We start from the raw sequence: 12,747 nt of genomic DNA, 5'->3' as shown, positions 1-12,747 counted from the left end.
AGACAGAGGAAAATCAGGCCAGATTGTCTTCTCTTCAGCAACAGCAGACGCTCTTGAAATAGACACTAATTCTTCAGAGGGAGCTTTTGTGGTTGAGTCTGGCTGAATTTCTAATTTTGTCCTGTCAGCATTTTGGACAGCCACAGTGGGAAGCAGCATTTCTGAGATCGAAATTGCTTTCTCAGGAGAACACAGAAGACTGTCGTGTTTCTCCATCTGTTCAGCAGTGTATGGTAAAATAGAGTTTGGCTGTTCTGACTGAGGTATTGCAGTTTCTAGTGAGGATGGCTGAGTTCCCTGCTTTTCTACATTGTCAGTTGGAAGAGATGAAATAGAAGGTAGTTGATCTGAAGTCTCCTTGAGTATTTCAGTAGGCGAGTGTGAAGCTGCTTCTGTGTCTCTGAGATGTGATGGTTTTATATGCCCTGATCCCTGCAGAGACTTTATAGGTTCAGAAATAACTGGCTCTTCACTTCCCGACTGTACTATTGCTACAGAGTGTCGGTGAACTTCTTCTCTTTGTGCTGTGGGAATGGGGAGTGACGAGTCTAGATGTTGAAGTTCTAGCTCTTTTGTCTGATTCTCTGCTTTATCTCCCAAATAAGACACTTCTTGAAATCCTGGCTCTAATAATGCGGTGACAGCTGCTTGTGTCTGAACACCCTGCTTTTCAAAATTAAATTCCAAATGATCTTTTTCTTCTTTCTCAGCTTTACCCATCAGTTGCGAGAGCTGTGGAAGTCCAAAATGCTCTTCTACACTTGGGCATTGCTGTATTTCTGTTCTGTGATTAGTGGAAGACAAAACAGGTTCCGTCTCAGCCTCTCTAGTCTCTGATTCTTCTGCTGAAGGCAGCACAGGCAGGTGATCCTGCTCTGTTTGTAACACTGTAGTTGCTTGTTTCTGTGCATCTTCTTTCTTTAAATATTCCACCTCTGACTGCCTCATTTCTCGCTTTTCTGTTTCCATAACAGAATGTGGTGCTTCTGCCTCTTCAGGCAGTGACTCTGCAGGTGAATGAGGAGGAATTATTTGCTCCCCATTTTCTTCAGCAGAATGCAACACAGCCGAATCTTTGCTCTCCAGTTTTGAAGGACGCAGTTCAGTATCTTGGCTTGCAGTTTCAGCTGGAAGAGAGCGTTCATGTTCATGCTGGACAGTTTCAGATCTCATAATATTTGGGCCCTGTACATCCCGAGCTGCAGATTCTGATAGCACAACTGCAGTTGATTTGGTCTGGTTCTCCTCTTCATTAGCAGAGTAAGAAAGTGGTCCAGCAGAAACAGGTGAGCACAGCTGAGCTGTTTGCCTCTCTGGTGTGGACCTTGGTGCTTCTGAGTTATGAGGAACTTCTGTAGCCCCTGGTAAATGTTGCTCCATCGTCTGCTTCCCTGTTTCATCAATGAGGTTGGATGACTTTTTTGATGTGACATTGGTTGCCTCGGGGAGAAAAGACTGCTTTGCTTTTTTCTCCACTTCGTCCTGATCATCTGGTGGAACAAACTTTGCACGTTCTGACAGTGATGTTTGGGTGACAGGTGGATAGGATCCATTGTCCAGCTTATTTGCTTTACCAGAAATGGACGACAGAATAGTTGATGGTTTCTCTGAAGCCTTATTTAGAGTTTCTGGCAGAACAGACTTTCTCGTTTTCCTCTCGTCTTTTTTATAGGGAGCCGACACACCAGACTTTGAAAGGTTTGTCTGCACAGGTTTGAGATTATAGCGTATAATTTCCTTCTTGTTATTCTTATCCCTGGTGTCTCTTTCAATATGCCTTAAAGATACCGAAATGCCTTGCCTGGAGAATATTTTTGGTTGTTCGTTTGGCTTCCTGGTGCCACCTGAAGGCAAATCTTTTCCATTCACCCGCCTGAAAATCTTTTTATTTCTCTCTTCCAACACTGCAGTGATCTGCTCAATCCGCGCTCTTACTGTCCCTTTGAGTGGGAGCTCACCCTTTTTTTTCAAGGCATTATCTTTTTCTTCTGGCACTGGACTCTCCACTTCCTGCGTGATTTGTATTAGATAGTCTTTAATCTTCGATGGTTGTACTTGAAACGGCCATGAATGTGGATTGGCAGGATCTAGCTCTCTTGTTTCAGCTGTTACTTGCGTGTTCCCTACAGAAAACTTTTCTCTTTTACTCTCCATGCCTGTATTCTGGTTTGGAAATGGCGGCATCTGATCTAGTGAGCTACTTGTTTTCTGTGCTGTCTTTCCTTCATCCATGAGTCGCCCTGGAGGAGAATCCAGGTATGAGTTGTCCATACTATAAACACCAGATGTGGCACTAGTTTCTGAGGCTTGGGATGTGGAACATCGGCTTGAACTGGTTTCCCATGTCAATCCACTGTCTTCATTTTGAACAATATTCATTGTATCCGGTGACATAGTTTTCCCTCTTCCACTGTTCTGGTTGAGGTTTTTCAAACTGCTAAGGAAACAAATGGTAAGACAAACTGTGACCTTCTCCAACAACAACAAAAAAGCAAAAGCATAAAGATTAAGATACATCAAAGCATTCACAACATGTATTAAGTATAGTTTTATAAAAAGGGTTAAAAATAATTTTTCAGCCAAAAATGCTAAAAGATTGTACTATAAATGCTAAGTCTTATTATATTTGTGTTACATTAATATCAGATTTAAAGCCTGGGAAATATGCCATTGTCACCTTAGTGCCAACTCAAGAATGAGGTGGGACAGAGAGAGGAAGGAACCCAGTCACCTGATATGTGTGAACTGATGTTTTTAAAGGTACAGTCAGGCATACATACCTTAAACATGGAGCCACAGTAATACCTTCTTGAGGCACACATACAAACTTCCAAAGTGAATTGAGCTCAGCAGGAGCAACTGGTTCTTCCCATTTCTGGGAGAGGCTGGCTCTAATTGACTAGCCCCTGTGAAAATTACAAAGTTGCTCTTCCCTTCCTAGTTCAGTATCTTGCTAATCATTGGCTGATCCTGGAGGCAGTCATAAAGCCACTTCCCCTTCACCCAGAGTCTCCATGAAAAAGGACAAGGGGGAAAATGAAAATCCACACTGAAGTTGGAGCTAGGTATGTGTGGAGGAAGAAGTAGAGAGAGGAGAAAAACAGAGGTCAGCCCACAGCAGGGAAATACTCTTGATGCCTGGAGGAAAGAGCTTAGGGCTCTTTAGCTTGGAGAAAAGACGACTGAGGGGTGACATGATCGAGGTTTATAAGATTATGCATGGGAAAGAGCAGTTAGAGAAAGAGGTACTTTTCTCCCTTTCTCACAATACAAGAACTCGTGGGCACTCCATGAAACTGCAGAGCGGTCGGGTTAGAACGGATAAAAGGAAGTACTTCTTCACCCAAAGAGTGATTAACACTTGGAATTCACTGCCACAGGAAGTGGTGGCGGCTACAAGCATGGACGGCTTCAAAAGGGAATTAGATAAGCATATGGAGCAGAGGTCCATCAGTGGCTATTAGCCACAAGGTATAGATAGGGGCTCTGGGGCAAGTGATGCTCTGTCTTCTTGGTGCTTGGGGGGGGGTCAACAGTGGGAGGGCTTCTAATGTCCTGGCCCCACTGCTGGACCTCCTGATGGCACTGGTATTTCTGGCCACTGTGTGACACAGAGTGTTGGACTGGATGGGCCTTTGGCCTGATCCAACATTGGCGTCTCTTATGTTCCTATGTTCTTATGTTCTTATGTCTGTCTGTATACATCCTAAATTGGTAGGGTTGCCAGTCTCCAGGTGGTGCCTGGAGGTCTCCCAAAATTACTAATAGTCTCCAGGTTATAGAGATTAGTTTCCCTGTAGAAAATGGCTGCTATGGAAGGTGGACTCTATGGCATTATACCCCCATTGAGGTCCCTCCCCTCCAGTTTGGTGTAGTGGTTAATCTCTTCTTCTTCTTCTTCTTCTTCCCCCCTTCGCCCCTTCCCCAGGCTCCACACACCCCCAGATATCCAGGAATTTTCCCAACCCTGAGCTGGCAGCCCTATAAAACTGAGTAGTTGTTGTGCTGGGTTGATGCCTCTCTGTCCCACAGTGCTGTGTTCTATGCCACTGTCACATTTGGGTGTGAAAGTGCAAAAACAGTAAGATTCAGAGACAGAAGTGGTGTGTTAAAACTGGACTCTTGATTCTTGCATATCAGATATAAAGGTAGCCATAAAGCTATTTGTAGTTTACCTTGGTTTCAATCTGAAAGAAATTCTCAAGGATTTTACCCTACACCCTAGGGATACTCCCTCTAAAATTTCAGGCCCGGGGATCTCAAAACGTAAGGTTTTGTTTTCTCACAAATACTAAAAATGAGAAGACCTAAACTATTACTTCACTGGAGGGGCTGGTTGGCCATTAGAGCCCTCAGGACTTTTCCTGGTGAGTCAATGGCCGGAGGGGGGGGCTGGGCTCCCTTTCCTCAGCCCCCAGTACTTGGCCTGGACCCTCTGAGTCACTCATGGTGTGGGAAATGTGCACTGCCCATAAGCTTACCAGTTGCCAGTTTCTGGCAGGAAGACTCCAGTTGATGAACTCAACCTCCTGTCCCTGTGCCCCAGACCTGCTAGAAAAAAGACCAGGGGCAGAAATGCATTGTGTGACTCATGACATCATGTCTGCCCAAAACCCCAGTTGTGACACCCTGGCCGTCCCTGAAAATGTCATGGTATGTACTAGTGTTGCCAGCCTCCAGGTAGTACCTGGAAATCTCCTGCTGTAGTGTAGTGGTTAGGAGCGCAGACTCTAATCTGGGAGAACCGGGTTTGATTCCCCACTCCTCCACATGCAGCTGCTGGCGTGACCTTGGGTCAGTCATAGTTCTCTCAGAGCTGTTCACTCAAGAGCAGTTCTCAAAGAGCTCTCTCAGCCCCACCTACCTCACAGGGTGTCTGTTGTGGGGAGGGGAGGGGGGAAAGAAAGGAGATTGTAAGCCACTCTGAGACTCCTTCGGGTAGTGAAGGGCAGGGTATAAATCCAATCTCCAGATAACTAAGATCAGTTCATCCAGATAAAATAGCTGCTTTGGAGTGTGGGCTCCTTGGCATTATACCCTGCTGAGCCCCACTCTCCCCAGGCTCCACCCCCAAAATCTCCAGGCATTTCCCCACCCGGAGCTGGTAAGTAAGTACCATGGAGCTTTCAGGAGTAGCCAGAGCATGGCTCAAAGTGCTTATGTCACATCTGGAGTTGGGGGGCAGATGTGACATCACACATTGTATGATTTAATTTTCACTCTCTGCCCTGCCACTGAAGCTCCTGGGGATTCTGGCCCCTGTCCTGGTATCCCTAGCCACCCAACTAAGACAAGTTGTGGCAGCATGGGGCTGGGCGGGAAAGCAAGGAGCACCATAAGGCAACCTCCTTTCTTCCAGCAAGTTTTTTCTCCCTTCCTCTGTCAGGGGTGGGGCCAGGCAAACCAAGGGCTGGGGCCCTTTTAGTAGGCCATTTTGGCTTCCCAGTTCTTCCCCTCTTCACTGTTCCCCCCCCACACGATTTTTTACCAGAACATACCAGTCTGGCTAGGGTAATATCTTTTCAAACAATGGACTAAGTTCCCCTAACACACACTCCCATTTAGTTTTGAAGTCGATTCTCCCATCACCACCACCCACTTTCTCTACACCTGAGCACATGAAGTAGACTGAGGAGAGAAGAGACCATTCAGAGCAGCTGCTTTTAGCAGTTCCAGCCTCAGGTGAAGTAGAGTAGCTTGATAGTCTTCTCAGTACTGGGGGGGGGGATTATTGATATTCTCTCACAAATTGCACTTAGATACACAGGAATCATATAGCTCTGTCAAAAAAAATTTTTTTACAAAGGACCGAGTCCACAGAAACAATTAACGAAAACAAGGCATTGCTGATGATGACATGATGCCCCTAACAACGGTTTGTGTGGCAGATTTGGCCACAGAAATCATAATAGAAGAGCCACTGGGATCTTTGCTGTCACAGTTCCTGACAGAACATGTCCTCGTGATTCCTGTGGTCTGCTTCTCCAACCAAGCTACCCAATTGATTGCCTGGAGCTATAACATGTAAGGGCCTGACACACTGTAGGGCTTTGCTCTCTTCCAGCCGTTGGCAACACAGGAGGTGTTGCCATTGCCTCCTGGACCTATGCCAGTATCCATCTGGGTCCCAGCTGCCAGTAGCACAGGAGGAGGCTATGCGTACACGTACCTTGCTTGGGGCAACAAAGTACCTTGAACCAACCTTGATATAGGCAATAACTCCCCCCCCCCTTTTTTTTTAAGATTCTGCCTCTGTCTTGGGACTACAGATTTTTGCCTATTGCAGTGGATTGTCAGGAATGAATTCCACAGCTATATCTTTTCTAATCATTGCAGACTGATGGTGGCCAAAGTCACAGCTACCAGAAATCTCTTTGCTGCAGAGCTGTTACAGGGTATGGGCAGCCAGAGAGGAAGCTGCCATTCCAAGAATCTGCAAACACTTACATAGATGGCCAGCCATAAATTCAAGTGCAGCAGAGTAGATTTATGGGGTGACTTGGAATGAGCAAGGTTACTCAGGTCTGCGCCATTTGCTAAAAATCATAAGCTGCAGAAGTGCCTTCAGCCTTGTAGATATCCACCTGCATTAATCCAAGGACACAATGATTCAGTTAAACAGGATGGCTGCAGCGAGATATTAACTCACATATAACCCAGGATGTGGATTGAATGAGAACAAGACATTGGGGGGGGGGGGCAGTCTACTTTAGAGTCCTGAATAAAAAGGCTATATTTAGAAATAAACATTTTGGCAGGAATCGTTATGTGTGCGGCAATATAAGCAGAAGTGTTCCGCTTCAATGCTGCCTTCCCCTCTTCCCTCACAATACACAAGTACAAGAGCTCTGACTTAACTAGAAGAAATATTGACCAGGGTCAGTAATAGCAACAAATCTTCACACTTTTAAAATGCGGTGTTCACTGCCGAACAAATTGCCTGGCCCTGCTGTAATCTATCAGTGTCTCATGCTCAGTGTTTGGGAGGCTCAGTGGCGGGTCTTCTCCATTTTCTTTGAATGAACCAAGCCTCCTAGAGTTGGATGGTGTGAGGCTGGCCAGTTATGGCTCTGGCGGACAATCAAGAGAGAAGCTAGGTCCTGAGACACAGTGGGATAGACAGCATCCAGTTCACTGGAAGAGGCAATAATAAGATAGGATATGGAAGCAAGAGAGTTGGATGTACGTTTCCAAAAAAAAAAAGGCAGGGTTATCTAATGTGTGCCATTCAGTAAAGTGCCCAGTCAAAAAGGTAGAGCCAAGAGAGACATAATTTGCCTGATCGTAGAACTACAATACAGGAGGCACAGATATAGCACAAAAATGGCACCTCCTAGGTCAACTATTCCCACACTGTCCTCCCTACCATAATCTGAGGTAGAATTTACCTATGCCCTGACATCATTCCCCCCCCCTCCCACCACCATCAGCCACTAATATGTGTGAGGGCAAGGCAACGTGCAAAGTGATAAAGTCACAAAACAATTAAGTATTGCTTCGTATTGCCAGGGTGGGGTGGGGGGAATAACATAATACTGCAGGGATAATGCACTGCTCTCAGCAGTGACCTCCAGTCTCTCCATCCTCAGCACAGCAGCAAGACAAGTACAACAGGGCCATAAATGCACTTTTGTAGAATTTGAATTGCAAAATAGGCTGACACTCCTGCTCTTACTTCCCTAACCCACTCTGATATCATCTTGAAGATGAATTTCCAGCCAAGTTTCAAAGGTATAACTACTCTCACTGTGAAAAGAAGCACAGGAATAACTTGGGTGGGTTCCCAAAGAGGTCCAAGATATTTATCAGGCAACGGTAGTTATTTAAATTAATCACATCCCATTGGCTTGCATAAGCTACACAAATAAAATCCATTTTGCTAATTAAAGTGCATGTAGGCAAGATGCCCTCAATATATTCATACAAATATTGTTTTATCAGCAAGGACCAAATGTGAAAATGTTTGAACAACATTTCACCAGAGACCCTGTACTCCAAACACTGCCTAACTCAACATGGTGTGGGAGGCTGAATTCACCATCCAGTGTATACCTGGGAGGTTAATTCAACATCAGGATGAACCCCAACCATCCGATAAAGAGAGGCCAATCCAGCCCTATAAGGGTTATCTTGCAGGAAAGGACAAGATAAGAGACTCTTGAATCTGTTATATTTTCAGAATTATTGCATTCATAGGATACCACTATAGTCTTAGCTGAGAGGGATCCTTCCCCAAATCCTCCACAGGAGAAGCAATGTACAGACAATGATATGTGCTTTCACCCGCCCGCATAAAGAAGATTATCCTAGGCTTGGGCGAAGAAGCTTTAAAGAGCTATTCAGGGAAGGTCAAATACACACTGAATAAATTACTTGCCATTTGAAAATTCTTGCTTTGCCATACGTGCAACCATGGGGCACAAAGAATCGGAGGGAGTTCTGTGACACTGAGGCAACAGGGTGAGGAGGGGGGGGGGGGTACCATAAATGTCAGATCTACAGAACAACCCACCAAACTCTGGTTGTTCTATAGATTTGACGTTTATGCTGTAGTTTTTAAAATAAGAGCTATCATTTTATGAATCTAAAAGGCTTTTTTTTTTTATTTAAAACTGTTTTTGCAGGGGAACAAATACTAAGTGAAAACAGTCAGTCCAGTGCATTGTTAACCTTCCAGCACCATACTCCACCTCACATTCACACCATGTTTGCAGTAAAAACAGAAGTAATATTTTATGGCCATCAAGCAGGACCGGGGGTTATAGGAAAAAAGACTTCCCTCCACAGTTAATATTGCATAACTGGAACCCATAAGAACATAAGAGCCCTGCTGGATCAGACCAATGGTCCATCTAGTCCAGGATCCTGTCCCACCAGTTCCTCTGAATGGCCAACAACAGGGCATAGAGACTGAGGCCTTCCCCTGATGTTGCCTCCTGGCTCTGGGATTCAGAGATTTGGTGCCTTTGAATGTGGAGGTTCCCCTCAATCACCATGGCTAGTAGCCACTGATACACTTATCCTCCATGAATCTATCTAATCCCCTTTTAGAGCTGTCTATTTCTGTGGCCATCGCTACATCCTCTGGCAGCCAATTCCACATTTTAATCACTCTCTGTGTAAAGTAGTATTTCCTTTTGTCCATCCTGAACCTCCTGCCCATCAGCTTCAATGGATGCCCTCCAGTTCTAGTATTTTGGGAGAGGGAGAAACAGTTCTCTTTGTCAGCTCTCTCTGCCCCATGCATAATTTTATAAACCTCTATCCTGTCCTCCCTTAGTCGTCTCCTTTCTAAACTGAAAATTCCCAGACCCTTCAGCCTTTCCTCATAGGGGAGGTGCTCCAACCCCCAAATCATCTTGGTTGCCCTCTGTAATTTTTCCAGCTCAGCATTTGTGCCTGAGGCCACTCTAGCTAGGATGCAGAGGTTGTCTTATATTTAGATCCCCTCCATTCATCCAGCATGTATGGAACCAAAATAGGTAATTGGCTGACTTTTTGTTGTTGTTAGGGAAAATGGGCTATTGGACTGAACAAACCATGCAGAAAATATACCTAAAATCAAATGGCCTGCAGCCTCCACACCCACACAAAACCACCTCATTTCCTTCACAAAAGGCAATTGATCCCTGGAGTTTCAAGTTCTCCCCCACCTTTCACCGCACAGAGAGTGATAGCATTTTAAGGGAACTAACGGAAAAAGGCCTTGCTTGTCGGACTCAGCCATTTCACTCTCAGACTCACACGCATGCCACACACATACACATCCCCTGAGAGTAACGGAAAATCGATCTGTAATGACGAGCCAGCCCGCCCGCCAGCAAGGGAGGAGCAGGAGGAGATGCCAATCCAAGGGGCACACCGCAGGATCTTTAAATAGAACATGCCTTTGGTACACAGACCAAGCTCTACCCGAATCACAACTAGCAGTAAAAATGCCCCCCCCCTTCTTGAAAACTTTCATGTATTCTGATGCCACGCTAGAACTGCACAAAGCTGTATCTCCCTACCCCAGTTCTTTCAGGCCCCTTAGCCAGCCAATACGCTGTGCTTGCACATTTTAAAAAATACAACACCTGTTAGAAAGCAGCTGTCTTTCTTGGGGCTCATCCTCATCCTCCTCTTCACCTTCCACAGAGACATCAGGTGATTCATCGTACTTGGAGTTGCAGTAAGTCTCCATTTTTGTCCCCAGGCCAGTCCCTTGCTGTGTTTTCTCCCCTCTGCTCACTCCTCCCCAGGGCTGCCCGAAGCAAACTGTCATCTACGGCAGCTCAACCTTCCTGACTCAGGAGAGTCTTTAAATAGAACGGACGAAAGTTGAAACATCAAACTGCGGCTGCCACCTTGGACTTACCACTGGGTCCTAACACCACCTGATTCTTAGGGCCAATACAGTCAACATCAACATGTGCCAAGCCTACAAAAGTACTGACTTTAATCCTGGCAGAGCTGCAAACAAATCCCTGAATGCAATTAGGTGTCCTCATTAGCACCAAAAGATAGATCCAGCCAATTGAATCGTTGGGAATGGGAATGTAGACAGGGGGGTCTCATGAATTCTGGGGCTCTGGGCAAAAATCCAGGCCCATTGCCATCAGGTGTGAGCAGCCGCTGCTCCCAAGCTGGCTGCTTCTTCTATTGATGGGGTTAGGGTCGTGGGCAGTCCAGCCCTCCTGCATGGTGCCCAGGGCAGTTGCCCCCGTTGACCACTCGTTAAGACTGCCCCTGCATGTAGATACATGTCTGGATCATCACTGTATGTGGAAAACTGCCCTTATGCAGATCTCTCCTGCTGAATCAAGGCAAATACTCACCCCCCCCCAAACTGACATTTCTATTGTTACATATACCCCCACTTCTCTGAGTAGTGAGAGGTTCCAGGGAGTGGCACTTACTCAGGGAGTTTCCCTTTGGAGGAGAGAGAGCACTGGATATTTATTCAAAGCAAAGTCAAGATGCATCAAAATAACACAACATGTTGTACAAGTTTCCCAGTTCTCAACTGTGGAGGGTACCACTATCAACTCTTTTATGGGAAAGTGAAGTCTGGAGATTTACAGCATTTTTGAAGTGTTTGCTTTGTTTACAAATGTAGAGGCACTTCCAACAGGGCAGCAAATCTGCCACCCCACTCCAGATGGGGGGAAGTGATCCAGCACCCCCAAGTCGCTTCTGCCAACACAGAGCCTGTCTGTTCTTATGTCTCTTCCATCATCCATCTACAGTTCCTTTTCCGAGAGATGAACACTGGCTCTCCCTTCCCCGTTGGCGTGAAGCTCACATTTTGCAGTCCCGGTGGGCACCTGCACACACCACTACAGGAATACTTGCTGTTGTTAAGACATATTACTATCCCCTTTGTCATGTAGGACAGACTGATCCACAGGGACCAGGGCTGGTATCAACATACCCGGGGGGGGGGGAGCTGCCAGGGCCCAGGACTTCTGGTGGGGCCCACTGCCACTGACTCCACACACACACTTCCCCTGCCACTGTCTGTAACCATGCTCCCAAATGCCCAGGATCATTGAGGAAGGGCATGTGGTTGGTGCACAGTTGTGGCATGCCTGGTGGTAATGGCAACAGCACTCCTAGCTGCATACACTGGCCAGTGCTATTGGGGAAAGGGGGTTCGGTCGGTCAGGTATCCGAACATGGGTGGTGGTGGGGCTAGCAAGTAGGAGGACACATGGGTGGGGGGCATGCAGGTGTGGGGATGGTAAGGAGGGCAAGATTGGAGCCCTGCTGGTTAGCAGATGGGGGGGCCCTGGGCACTTTCTGCCCAAGGCCCCCCCCAAACCCAGAACTGGTCCTGACAGTGACCATTACAACATGTGTGTTATAACTAATATGTTTGCATGTGTGATTATATGAAACTTCCTGTTTAACTTTACCAGCCACTGAGTTCAAACTAAATGAGGCCAAGATGGGTAGCTGTGTTAGTCTGTCTGTAGTGGTAGAAAAGAGCAAGAGCCCAGTAGCACCTTAAAAACTAACAAAACTTGTGGCAGGGTATGAGCTTTTGTGAGTCACTGCTCACTTCTTCAGAACTCTTGCTCTTTTCTACCGTCCCTCTTGTTCAGCCGTTCTCAGGCAACCTTAATTCTTACCAGCAATCTGTGGCTGGGTGAAAAGGTGAAGCTGCTTTATGCGGAGTCAGACCACTAGTCTACGTAGGCTAGTATTGTCTGCTCTGACTGGAAGTGGCAATCTAGTGTCTCAAGCAGAGAGCTTTCATATCACCAACGCCCTGATCCTTTTAAGTGGACATGCTGGAGATTGAACCTGAGACCTTCTGCGTGCAAAACAGATGCTCCACAATTGAGCTATGGCCCCTCCCTGTGGGTGAGGCACAGGATCCATTTAAAGCTGGAACTAACTATTACCGCCAAGCCCTTGTGACCTAGAGTAAGCAGAGCAGACCAATTTGCACACCCTTGGAATCTTTTGATAGCTCAGGTCATTTCTACTGGATGGCCCTGAACCTGTGTTGCATTTCAGCCTACAAATGGCAAGGAATACTTTCTATACCTGATAAGGTCCCCAACTGTTTCCCTTCCTACCACACCCAAGGTGGGGAAATGTGCAAAATGGTTTTTTAAAAAGGCAGCAGCTGCAGGACATGAGCCTGCCACATGACCCCAGTGTCTATTACATTAGTACTCCAAGAACCATGTTTGCTTCTTGCTTTCTAAGCACAATAGAAGGTGTTGGACTTTGGAGATCCTGCAAAATTGAGTTATA

This window comes from Gekko japonicus, unplaced genomic scaffold (genome assembly GCF_001447785.1).
Source record: "Gekko japonicus isolate JY-2015 unplaced genomic scaffold, Gekko_japonicus_V1.1 scaffold2042, whole genome shotgun sequence".
Classification (NCBI taxonomy): domain Eukaryota; kingdom Metazoa; phylum Chordata; class Lepidosauria; order Squamata; family Gekkonidae; genus Gekko; species Gekko japonicus.
Note: the sequence above shows the minus strand (reverse complement) of the source record.